Source organism: Hevea brasiliensis, chromosome 18, assembly GCF_030052815.1.
Source record: "Hevea brasiliensis isolate MT/VB/25A 57/8 chromosome 18, ASM3005281v1, whole genome shotgun sequence".
NCBI classification, from domain to species: domain Eukaryota; kingdom Viridiplantae; phylum Streptophyta; class Magnoliopsida; order Malpighiales; family Euphorbiaceae; genus Hevea; species Hevea brasiliensis.
In genome coordinates this window covers 37075640-37087501 of record NC_079510.1, presented here as the reverse complement: position 1 = coordinate 37087501, position 11862 = coordinate 37075640, and the positions used below count along the sequence as shown (strand labels likewise).

Sequence of the window (11862 nt, the reverse complement as noted above, 5' to 3'; positions counted from 1 at the left end):
TTCATGTATGGGGTTGTAAGGCAGATGTGAGGCCATATAACCCTCAGATCAGAAAGCTAGATGCTAAATCTGTTAGTTGTTTCTTTATTGGCTATTGCACAAGTTCTAGAGGTAGTAGATTTTACTGTCCAACTCATTCTACTAGAGTGATTAAATTAGATCGTGCTGTCCAACGCATAGCTTAATCCCTTATAAAAATAAATATATGTTTTAGAAGCACGTAGTAATACATACCAAGATTTGCTTATACACAATTAATAATAACAATAACCACAATTTTAGCACACATATAATTAATAATCAATATATGAGAGGATGTGCATGTATATTATTGGGTGATGCCGGATGAAAGGAGAGACAAAGAGAGCTCCCGCACCCTCCACCCACCCATCTGACACTAGGTGGACAAGAGACAGAGAGAGGACGGTGGGGGAGAGATGGGAGGTCCCCCATCTAGAGAGGTGGATGGAGACTCTCTCCCACCCTCATGGGTGGGGGAGTGGCCCTCCACCCACATCTATCTCCTAATGGCAATTTTTTTTTACCATAAGGCAAGTACGCATGGCTTAATCCTGTATATAAATATATGTTTTAGAAGCATGTTGTAACATATATACACCAAGAGTTGCTTATGCAAAATATAGTAAGAGTGCAACCTGGAAAATGGAAGTGGCCATACTTGGATATTCAGAGATGCTAGTAGCACTTCTAGCATTTCTCTCTATTGTTACACTTATCCTTTGGATATGGTGGTGGAATGGGAACTCTCTACTTATCAACTGGCCCGTAGTAGGGATGGTTCCACAACTTTCATGGAACTCATATCGTCTCCATGATTTTTTCACTTGTATACTCCAGCAAAGTCAAGGCACATTTCTATTCAAAGGACATTGGTTTGGCGACAAGGATTTTGTGTTCACTAGCGATTCTATGAACATCCATCACATCCTGAGCAAGAATTTTGCCAACTACCACAAGGGCGAGGATTTCAGGGAGATTTTTGAACCTATGGGAGATGGAATTTTCATTTCTGACTCCGATAATTGGAGAAATCTAAGGAGAATATTTCATTCTGTACTTAAAAGCAGGAGGTTCGAGCTTGCTGCAAAGAGTACTATGGAGCAGAAGATCTTGAATGGCCTATTCCCGATTCTAAAGAATGCTTCCATGCTAGCAAGTGAGGTAGATATACAAGATGTGCTTAAGCGATTCATGTTTGATAATATATGCTTATTGGTTTTAGGCTTGGATCCGAATTCCCTTTCTCCAAAATTCCCTCATATTCCTTGTGCGAAGGCCTATGATGACATGTCAGAGGCTGCAATTCTGAGCACACCTTGCCGGGAAGCATTTGGAAGTTGCAAAGGTGGCTGCAGATTGGGAAAGAGAAGAAGGTTAGGAAAGCCTTGGACATCTTTGATGATTTTGCAGAGCAATGCATTACAAGAAAGCGACAGCAATTAGGCCAGAGCAGCAGAAATCAGGAGGAACTAGGGGATTTCGACTTATTAACATACTTTTTGGTGAGAGATGATAATAGTAAAGATCATCAAGGAGGAGAAGATGCCATTGTACTAAATCAAACAAATTTCTAAGAGACACTGCCTTTAATCTCTTGGCGGCTGGAAGAGACACCGTAGCTGCTGGACTTGCTTGGTTTTTCTGGCTAGTTGCAACACACCCATTTGTAGAGAAAAAGATTTTGGAAGAGATGGAAGCAAATTTAAGAGAAGGAACTGGTGGTAAGTGGAAGATTTTCAGTATCGAAGAGGTAAGCAAACTAGTTTATCTCCATGCTGTTATATGCGAGACACTCCGACTGTATCCACCTGTACCTTTTGAGCACAAAGCTTCTGTTGGACCAGACATCCTTCCTAGCGGCCATCAAATCCCTAGAAATATGAAGATCATATATTGTTTATATTCAATGGGAAGGATGGAAGATATATGGGGTAAAGATTTCTTAGAATTCAAGCCAGAGAGATGGATATCAGAGAGTGGTGAAATCAAGCATGTACCGTCTTACAAGTTCATAACATTCAATGCAGGACCCAGGACTTGTTTAGGTAAGGACTTGACGTTTCTGCAAATGAAAACGGTTGCTTCTACCGTTTTATGGAATTTGTCTCTTCAAGTGGTTGAAAACCATCCCATTGGTCCAAGTGTTTCTATGGTACTTTTTATTGAAAAGGGTTTGAAGGTTAAGGTTTTTGAAAGATTTGGGTCTTCAAATGGAGGAAATGATGGAAATCTCATGTGACAATTTTCTCCAGAATCTATCAGCTTGCATGTAAACCAGTGACAAAAATTCATATATAAGAGCTAGTTTTTAGTTAACTAATAAGGAGAGGCCAAATGTTTGTGGGCTAGCTACACATCGTGGATTTCCCTCCACCTTAATTTCATGTATAAAAGCCAGTTTTTGTTGATTTTTATATGATTCACTGGTTCTGCCATATAAAATGTTTCTCGATTTGCTAACCTGCTCTGATTTTTTTTTTTCCATATAAATCGTTCTGCTATATAATTAGACGAGCTCTTAGATGGGTTTCGTTTTTTTTTTTTTTTTTTGTTCTAGTGATAACAAATTTCATACGCATTCAATAGAAGAATGACTGCTCGTGTGGCATATTCTGAGCTTTATATTCTCCATAATTTTGGGAACAAAAAATAATTTAGAGGACGCCAATTAGTCGATGATTTTGATGATTGAAAAATCATAAGCTAAGATGAAATTCTATAATTGATGATTAAAAAATAAAATTCCTAAAAATATATACTAGTGATGTTGCCATGAATTTCTAAGTCACTAGATGATTGATAATGGATTTTCAAATTGCCTGAAAATAAAAGAGTGAGTTTAGTGATCTTTTGGTAGTCACTTCGACGCTCAAGTCAATAATTGTCTTTAAAAAGATGATGAAAAATGGTAATATATATATATATATATATATATATATTTGAGTTGAGTTGTATGGTATTAAGAGACAATCTGACATGATCTTCAAGATTCCTCTTTACTTACCGTGCGATTCTCAAAGTGAATCACCCTAAATGTACTTATATAATGGCATTTGTCCAATAGCCACATTATTCCAAGCTCATATCTGTAGCATTGATCTCACAACTAGTCTCTTAATCGTTCATAAAATAATCACCTAATCTGATGATAAGATTCATATTATTCGGTCCAAATCCGGTAGATTCGACCCACCGAGATTGAAACTTGGGCTGAACTATATCAACTAACGTAAGGAGAAAGTAAAACAAGAAAATTACGCTCAAGTATAGAGCTTTTCATTAAGCATCAGAAATGATGACCCCCAGATAATCTTGCTAGCATATGCACATATACAACAGTATCAGTTTAATAATAATAATAATAATAATTCTTAATTTCATTCATTTCAAATGTGTATAATTATGTAATCACAGAATGAGTTTGGCTTCTTTGAAGAAGCAGGACTTTTGGGTTGAGCTTCCTTTTCTCTATGAATTTGGGTGTTGTTGTTGTTAGATGGAAGATGCAGCTCGCACCTCTATTTTATTCAGGACTTGTCAGGGTTTTTGGAATTCCCTCCCAACAAAGAATTTCTGATTCAACTACTCTGTAAAACAATTATTTTCTCCAGAAGAAAAGATTCTGAAGCTATCAACCTAATGGATAAGCTCATTAAATTCGTTGCTAAGACTCCGAGGCTAGATAGCAAAAATCAGAACATTCTACTTAATTCTACTATGTTATCAACAAAAATTGGCCTGTTACATGGATGATTAGATCGGATTGCTCTCCAAGAAGTGCATTGAAGAGCTAGATATTGGCGTTTGCTTTGTCTCTGCAGAAGACATCCAGTTGGCAGAACAGCGGCCACGAGTTGGTAGAGAAAGCAAAAGAAACAATCATCCATGCGAGTTCTTATATACACTAGGGTTTATGCACTCATTTAATAAAAATTTGACATGTAATTTAAAATTACGATGGACTTGTCTAAGAGTATGGTAGGACCTGAGATTCTAATTTTTGATTGGTTGAACGTATAAATTAATTTATATACCAGATGTAGGTAATAAATTTCTCATGGGTAGTGGAGCTAAAAGAGCCTAATATTAATTATAATTTTATTAATAATATATTATTCATAATTATTACTTTTATGATTTTATAATAATATTTAACTTATAATTATTCTCTTATTAATATTAAATCATAATTATAATTTTTTATAAATAAAAAAAATTATAAATATATTTTTATTAATTAATTAATAATATAAATCTATCTATCCACAAAAAAAAAAATGAAAGATGCTTGAGTGAAAATAAAGAAGAGTTGAGTCTCTCGGTGTGGTCCTGGTTGAGGTCCACAAGTGAGTCGGGTGTGTCTAGGGGCTGATCCTTCGAGATTCCACATCGGATATGAAGTGTGCGTGTGTGTGGTTATATAGAAACAATGACTCTATTAAAATTACCATGATTTTAACGGTAATTTATTTCTGTCATTAATTCGAGTGTGCGTATGTTTTATCTATCGACTAAAAAAAAACTAATAATATAAATACATATTTTTTTTTCGATTAATTCAGTTACAAATGATAATCAATCGAATATTTTCGATTTTAAATAATTTTGATTCTATTTAATTAATATTTTTAAAGTTGATTAATAATTTAATATGTTAAAATTCAGTTCAATTAACCAAATAATCACCCCTACTTTGTTGGTTCCGAACTTTCTGTAGAATCTATAGGCTGCCGTGCTTGAGTGAGATTGGGGGATAGTCACGTGGAGGAGCAGTCCCAACGTAAGATTCAATTTCAATTGAAAACAGCTCTTCTTGGTTTATATATATATATATATATATATATATATATATATATATATATATATATATATATATATATATATATATTGTCTTTTGGTCAGGGAAAATTTCAATTTGAATTGAATTTCTTAACCTTTTGATTGCTTGATTTGTAATTTTTTCCTTTCTGGAGAGATTATTGCCGTTTGTTTTTCAGAAAACAAATAGAAAAGATGAAAAAATTAATTTTTTTTATTTTTTTTTCTATTTTTTTTACTTATCCAACTAAAATATTGAAAGAGCTACAATTTAAATGGTTACATAATTATTGTAATTAATAAAAAATTGTAAATTACTCTTTTATTGTATAATAATCTACATTAGTTGTTTTATTTTATAAGTCATATATTTATTAATTTTAAATAATCATGAAAATTTTAATAAAGAATATTCATACTACACCCAAATCAGCATATCCATCCACATACTTAACTTAGGATTTAAAATGTTAATTAAAAAAATATAGCACAAAAACATCATAATATAAAATATAAACTAAGAAGTTCAGAGGTTCCTCTCAAAATGTGAGACTAACTAATAACAAAGTCGTCCTTATTAAAGCATGAGCGGAGACACATTAAAACTCTTCAAGAAAAAAGATTTACTAAACAAAAAATTCTAATTAATTCTTACATTTTTTTTATAAGCAAATCATTTCATTAAAAATTAAACTAGGAAAAACTTAGCATCGAATCATCCAGCTAGCTCAGGTCAACAGACCAACCCAATTACACCCAACCTAGGACGAATCATGCTAAATGAAAAACCTGGAACTTACAAAACCAACACGCCAAGACCACATTGAAAACCAAAGGAACAAAACTGAACATACTCAAAACTAAAAAAACAAAACAACATAATCAAAAGACAGATACACAAAGAGGAGACAAAGCACAAGAAGCAGATGTAATTCTAGATAACCAGGAAAACATATGTAAGATAACCAGGGAATAACAATCTGCTGTAGTGGAGAACCAAGCTACTGAGGAAGAGTCAATGTAAGAAAGAAGCGACAAAATCTGTAATTCAAGATAATCCTTGCCTTGCTAAACAATCAACAACAAAGTTTGCTTCTCTCAAAATTTTGGAGAGCTCAATGGGAGGGATGTTTGATTATTTATTTATATCTGGATGTGGATTAGCATTAATCAATTTTTAGGCTCATTGACAGATTAAATAATGATATCAAATAATAAGTTTAGTAATTGACAATATCCAAATGGATTGGATCATGTGATTAGGCAAGCTAGTAATGGGTCAGGCTGTCCATAAGCCCACTGAAAAAGAGGCCCCAACTCTCAGTCTTATATATATATATTCTGATAACCCCATTTAACATCAGATAGAATTCATATAAAATTTGAAGGTTGTGGATATTGAGAGTTATGAACCTACCCTTTTACTTCCGTTCTTCATTGTTCATAGAAAATCATAAATACAAGTGTATTTCTAGGTACACATATTCTCTAATCATGTAATCTATAACGATTTAATTTGTATATAATTTATTTCTAACAATTGGTATCAGAGCCATGATTAGGGATTTTTTTTATTAATTTCATTGTTGTATGTTTGAATATTAATTTCGGTAAATAAATATTAAATTTAATTTCATGATATATATATATATTGAATTTCAAAATCCACATGGCTGTATGTTGGTTTTCGAAATAGTATATAGCATATTCATATAATGATTATGATTGAATATGATTAGATTTTGTAGCCCATATAAAACATGCATACTGTCACATATAATTAATTTAACAAAAGCCAATAGCATAAAATATTTACAATTCTGTTTGGTTATGTGGTCATTAATTATGGTAATATTATGTGTTTACTAATAATTGTTAGTTTTAATGAACTAATTATATTCAGGTATATTGAAAACATATTCGTTAGTAGTAACATTATTACTTTGCTCATAATATAGTGTGTCGACACCATATTTTGGCCGACCCCTATAATCAATAAAAATTCTTCTTTGAACAGCTAATCACGTTTCCGATCCCTCTTTGATAGGCGGTCACATTTTCGATCTCTCCTTACAAAGGATTGAATCAATGCTAAGTCCTCACATTCATTAAAGCCTCGCCGATCTCTCAAATCATTTACCGACCTCTCAAACCCGTTGTCGAATTTCCGGACCTGTCAAGTATATTCCTGATCTCTGTTGATAAATAAAATGAACTGGCACTAGATCTTTTCCTACCAGTTTTATTGCCCACCTCCTTTCCGAAGGTTTAAGAGCTAAAGTTTTAGTTCGATTTAATGAGGATTCCGATCTTAAGTGTTCGAGTTAAATTTTCGATCAAGTTCCGTTCAGCATTTCTTCCCTACCGATCTCATGCTTAAAGTGCTTTCCGATCTCTCATACTTAGATTAATAATCACATTTAGTTTTTGTTTTGCTGTGCTCATACAATCAAATACTCAGACAAACAATGGTTTAAAATTTTCCGATCACAATCATTCATTGAACAAAGAGGCATTTCATTTCATGTCATAATCTGTACAAGTTATTCGGCTGGGGGTGATGATCTACATTTGGATCACTCTCCCTCTCTCCCTCACCTTCGGCTTCCTCCTCACTATCTTCACCGTCGCCCTCGGGAGCCAGGTCATCCATCCAGGAGAAGTCCTCTTCAGGGTAGCGCTTTTGGAGTTCGGCCAAGAGATCCTTATGAGCATTCACATAGGCTCCGGCTATTCCTGACACCATCTCTTCATCTTTCTCCTTAAGCTCTTTGCCTTTCTCTGTAAGCTCCTTATCCTTCGCGTTAAGCTCCTCTATAAGTTGAGCGACCTGAGCGGCTTCGTTGGCCTGAAGTGCCTGGACTTCTCTGAGAGCCCGTTCTCTTTCAGCCAGGTCACGAGACTTCTCGGCCAGCTGGTCTTCATGGTACTTCGCCCGTCCCTCGACTTGAGATATATAATCCCGAGCGGATGAGAGTTGGGATCGGAGGAAGCCAATTCTGATTTTTCTTCCCGACCTCCTTACCCAGACGTTGAATCTTTTCGAACCATGGTCCGGTTCACTGGACACTCCACATTCAAGCTCATGGTTCGAGTCAAGATATCATCGAGACCATTCGGTATAGCTTGTCCCGATCCTCTTGAAAGAAGATGGTAGATCCTGTGACTTTGGCAAAATCGGAGTTCTCCCTAACGATCGGTTATTCTTCAAGCGATCGATCAAGATTCGAGCGCCACGAGAAGAGGTCCTCCCGGAAGATTGAGAAGGCTCCTTTCCGTGCTTGGAATAATCGAGAGAGGCGGGGCTGCTCTTCCGATCTAGGAGGAGATCTCGACAGCCGGTGGTCGGCGGACCAAGGTTGAGGCGGGTCTCTTTGTATCTCCCAAGTTCGTGGATCGGTGTTTGAAGTCGTTCAACGCTTCATCTCTTTTATCTTCCGAGATCTCTCTTTCTTTCTTTCGCTTTCCTAGAACCTTCACCACCCGCCATACCGCATGTAAAAGAGGTTAGTGAGATTGCTAAGGTCCCGAATCGAGATATAGAAAATACCAATGCCGAGGTCGAGAGCGGAAGTTCACGATCTCGGCGGTGATCGATTGCATGGTCCAATGGTGCAGTTCGGCAGTCACCGCATTTGGACAGGAATATTTTAGAGTGGCGGCTTGACTTTTCAGCTCCATCACTATTAAGCTTCCCTCTTGACTCAGGGTAATGTGCTTCGGAAGCAGGGGCCCCTGGTACCACCAGCTACGAGGAAAGTCCTCAAAGCAGCTCGGATCTTTACTCCTCAGAATGAAGAACCGGTTCTTCCAATTCTTAAGGGATGAGGGCAGATCGGAAAAGAGTCCGCAATGAGGCTTCGCCTGAAAGAACCAGTGTTCGTCATCCTTTCGGCGAGTTAGTCTGTGCAGCTCGGCGAACACCTTAGCCGTAGGTCTGATTCCCTTAGCTCGGCATAGACCTCGGAAAGCTACCAAGATCCGCCACGAGTTGGGGTGAATTTGAACAATGGATGCTCGGTGAAGTTTTAGGACCTCCTTATAGAAATCATCTAGAGGGAACCTCAGACCGGCCTTTAACTGTTCCTCATACACCATAACCATGTCATCCTCTTCAAAAGAATGATCGACACGAAGATCGCCATGGCACTTGATCAGCTCATATGAATCAGGATAAATATTGTATTCTTGAACAAACGATTGCAGATCGGATTCTCGAAGAACCAACGGAAGCTCGTCTATAGGAAGGGTCTCTCTCCTTGAAGTAGGTGCAAGCCTTGATGGTATGACCCGCCCCCGACCTGGAGCAGAGACCCTAGGGGGTTTAGGTTGCGTGCTTGGCCCGACTACCTCTTCTTCATCGGAAGACCATGAGAACTGAATGGAAGGAGGGCTCGCCGCTCTCTGACCTTCGGCACCGCTCATTTTCAAAAGAAACAAAGAACTTAAACTAAAAAGAAGATCAAAGCCCTTACCGGAGTCTGATCGGCGTCAGAAGAACTGGAGAAAATGAGAGAACTTCGAAGTTGAAAGCAAAGAAGCTGAAAACGGAATGAGAGAACCGGCTAGCCCCTTACCACTATTTATACTAGTCCGAGCATTAAATGCTCACGAAGTTCCATGCAGTCCATCGGTTAACGTGAGCTGCCAGCTGTTCTGACACGTCTCTCGAACATCCCAAGGAGATCGGTTAAGTAGAGGTCGGTATAATAAGTTGAATATTTTGAATAAAAGATCAGTTAAGAGTCGTTTTGTTAGAATCCAAATCGGACAAATATATCAGAGATCAGCAAATAATCAAATAAGGCAATAATTGGAGGAACAAGATTTTTATTTCCAAAAGTTCGGATTACATCATTTGGGCGATCTCTAGGGATCGGATTATGATAAAGGTCTAATTACATCATTTGGGCGATCTCTAGAGATCTGATTACATTGAAGGATTACATCATTTGGGCGATCTCTAGAGACCGATGGAACATCCTATCTAAAAAGCCTATGTCAAAGCCTAGTCTCGTGGCTGAGTCAGAAGACGTGTTTGACCAGGAGACCGGCTATTGACATCGGATAGATGTACAGCTCAGATGGGGTGACTATGACTCCCATGAAGATGAGAGACATCGTCACCGATGTTACCATTCGAAACCGACCCGCTGTCGGAACACCCAATGTGGAGGAAAGACGCTGTCGGAACACCCAATGCGATGAGAAGCCGAATGAACTCAGTTGAGCGACTCGAGATCGGTACAACCGAGGTCCGCAATACAGATCGGTCAAATCCAGTTCTCTCACCATCATAAGTTAAGGTCATGCGATCACCGGGATCGTAAATTTTCAGTCGGTGAGTAAAGGAGTCCATCGGAAAAAGATCAAAGCCACAGTTATAGCCAGAACTTCCACCGGAGCAGCTAGAACAGGGTAAGTAAGAAAGGAAGAGAGGAAAGTCAGATGAAGAAAATGTCTCCGTCGACAGGGGTATATATAGGGGAAAATGAGCATTTATTGCTAAGCAGAAAACGAAGCGGACGCTTCGGGAATCGAGGGACAATTAATGCTTTGACCAGACCGGACCAGAGAAAAGGAGAGATCGGAATAATAGATCGGAAGGTGGGAGACCAGCATGAAAGGTCGGAAAGAACATGTGAAAGAGATCAGAAAGAGGAGGGATCGGTAGGCAAAAAGAATAAGACAAATTCCAATAACCGTCGTCAGAATCAGAGCCGAGGTAGTTAAGGCGTTGCAGACGAGATCTCCACCGCACGCCTAAGAATCGCCCGCAATACTGACAGGTGCCAGGGTATGTCATGACAGTCTTGTACATTCCAATCTCCACCGTTGAGCCTACTTGTAAGGACAAACCCGGAACCCTTAGATCAAGAGAGAAGACGACAATACCAGCGTCTTTCACTCTTAGCCCTCAGATCGTTCCGGACAAAGAAATTTGGGACCGTCGGATGGAAAGAAGAAAAGGACAAATATTATGAAGAGTGATCTCAACCATTCATTTCGATTCTCTTTAATTCCTGAACCTCCGATCATGTCCTTCGAAATCTTGACCCTCCATCTCCCTCAAAATAAATCCTGACCCTTCACGAAGAGCACCCGATTCCTATAAATACCTGCATAAAAACTGTTCAAGGGACGGACGGAAAAATAGACGAGAGGCTGTTATTATAGCAAGAGGAACTCTGAAAGTTCATTTTAGTTTGTTACTCTGCTATTTAGAAGTGTTGATTAAAAGGACTTTGGAAACTAGTTTTCTGAAGTGTTTTCTTGAAGAGATTTTGAATACTGGAACTCTATATTTCCAGTTTGTTCATTATCTGGTCATACTCTCACTTTCTGTCTTTTATCATCTCTGTTTTCACTGCCCAAGATCAACTTCATATCACTCATTTCTTTAGCTAAGTACCCTCCAGTTCACGAAGAACACCACCCTCAGGCTAATCAGTCCACTGTCTCATCCCTGTTTGCCACCCCGTAACTATTTTAGTAGACCCGGCTCCTCACAGGTAAGAGTTCATACTACTGTTTACGTTTATTTTCTGCACTTCCTTTGTTCTTCATACATCTGCAACTTTCTTCAAGGTTATTTTGTACAAGAGAACCCAAGAGAAAATATCGTTATAAGAGTTCATGCTACTGTTTTATTAAGTGTCTACGTTTATTTCCCGCATTTTCCTTGTTCTTCTTACATCTAGACCATTTCTGCACAAGCAATCCCAAAGAAAGTCACTCTCAAATCATCTTTTTAGTGATCAGTTCATTTTATTGATCTCCGTCATTTCTGAAAGCAAGTTTTCTAACTCTTAGTAGTATGTAAATGGTTGGGTAAACGTAGGTAGCTGCAACTTAGAGGTCTCCTTTAAAAAAGAGGACCTGAATAACACGTCAGGAAGATAGCCGAACTATTAGGTTGACGTAAACAGCAATTCGACAAAGATGTCATAAAGTGGAATAAGACCAAAGTAAACGAAACAGAGTAGATCGGTCATTAATAGATATTGGTAAAATGAACGCAGG

General features: G+C 37.8%; 1 pseudogene; it reads left to right on the top strand.

Moving 5' to 3' along the window:
* Positions 1 to 691: 691 nt before the first annotated feature.
* LOC131175990 (alkane hydroxylase MAH1-like) lies at positions 692 to 2444 on the top strand (annotated as a pseudogene).
* Positions 2445 to 11862: the final 9418 nt, after the last annotated feature.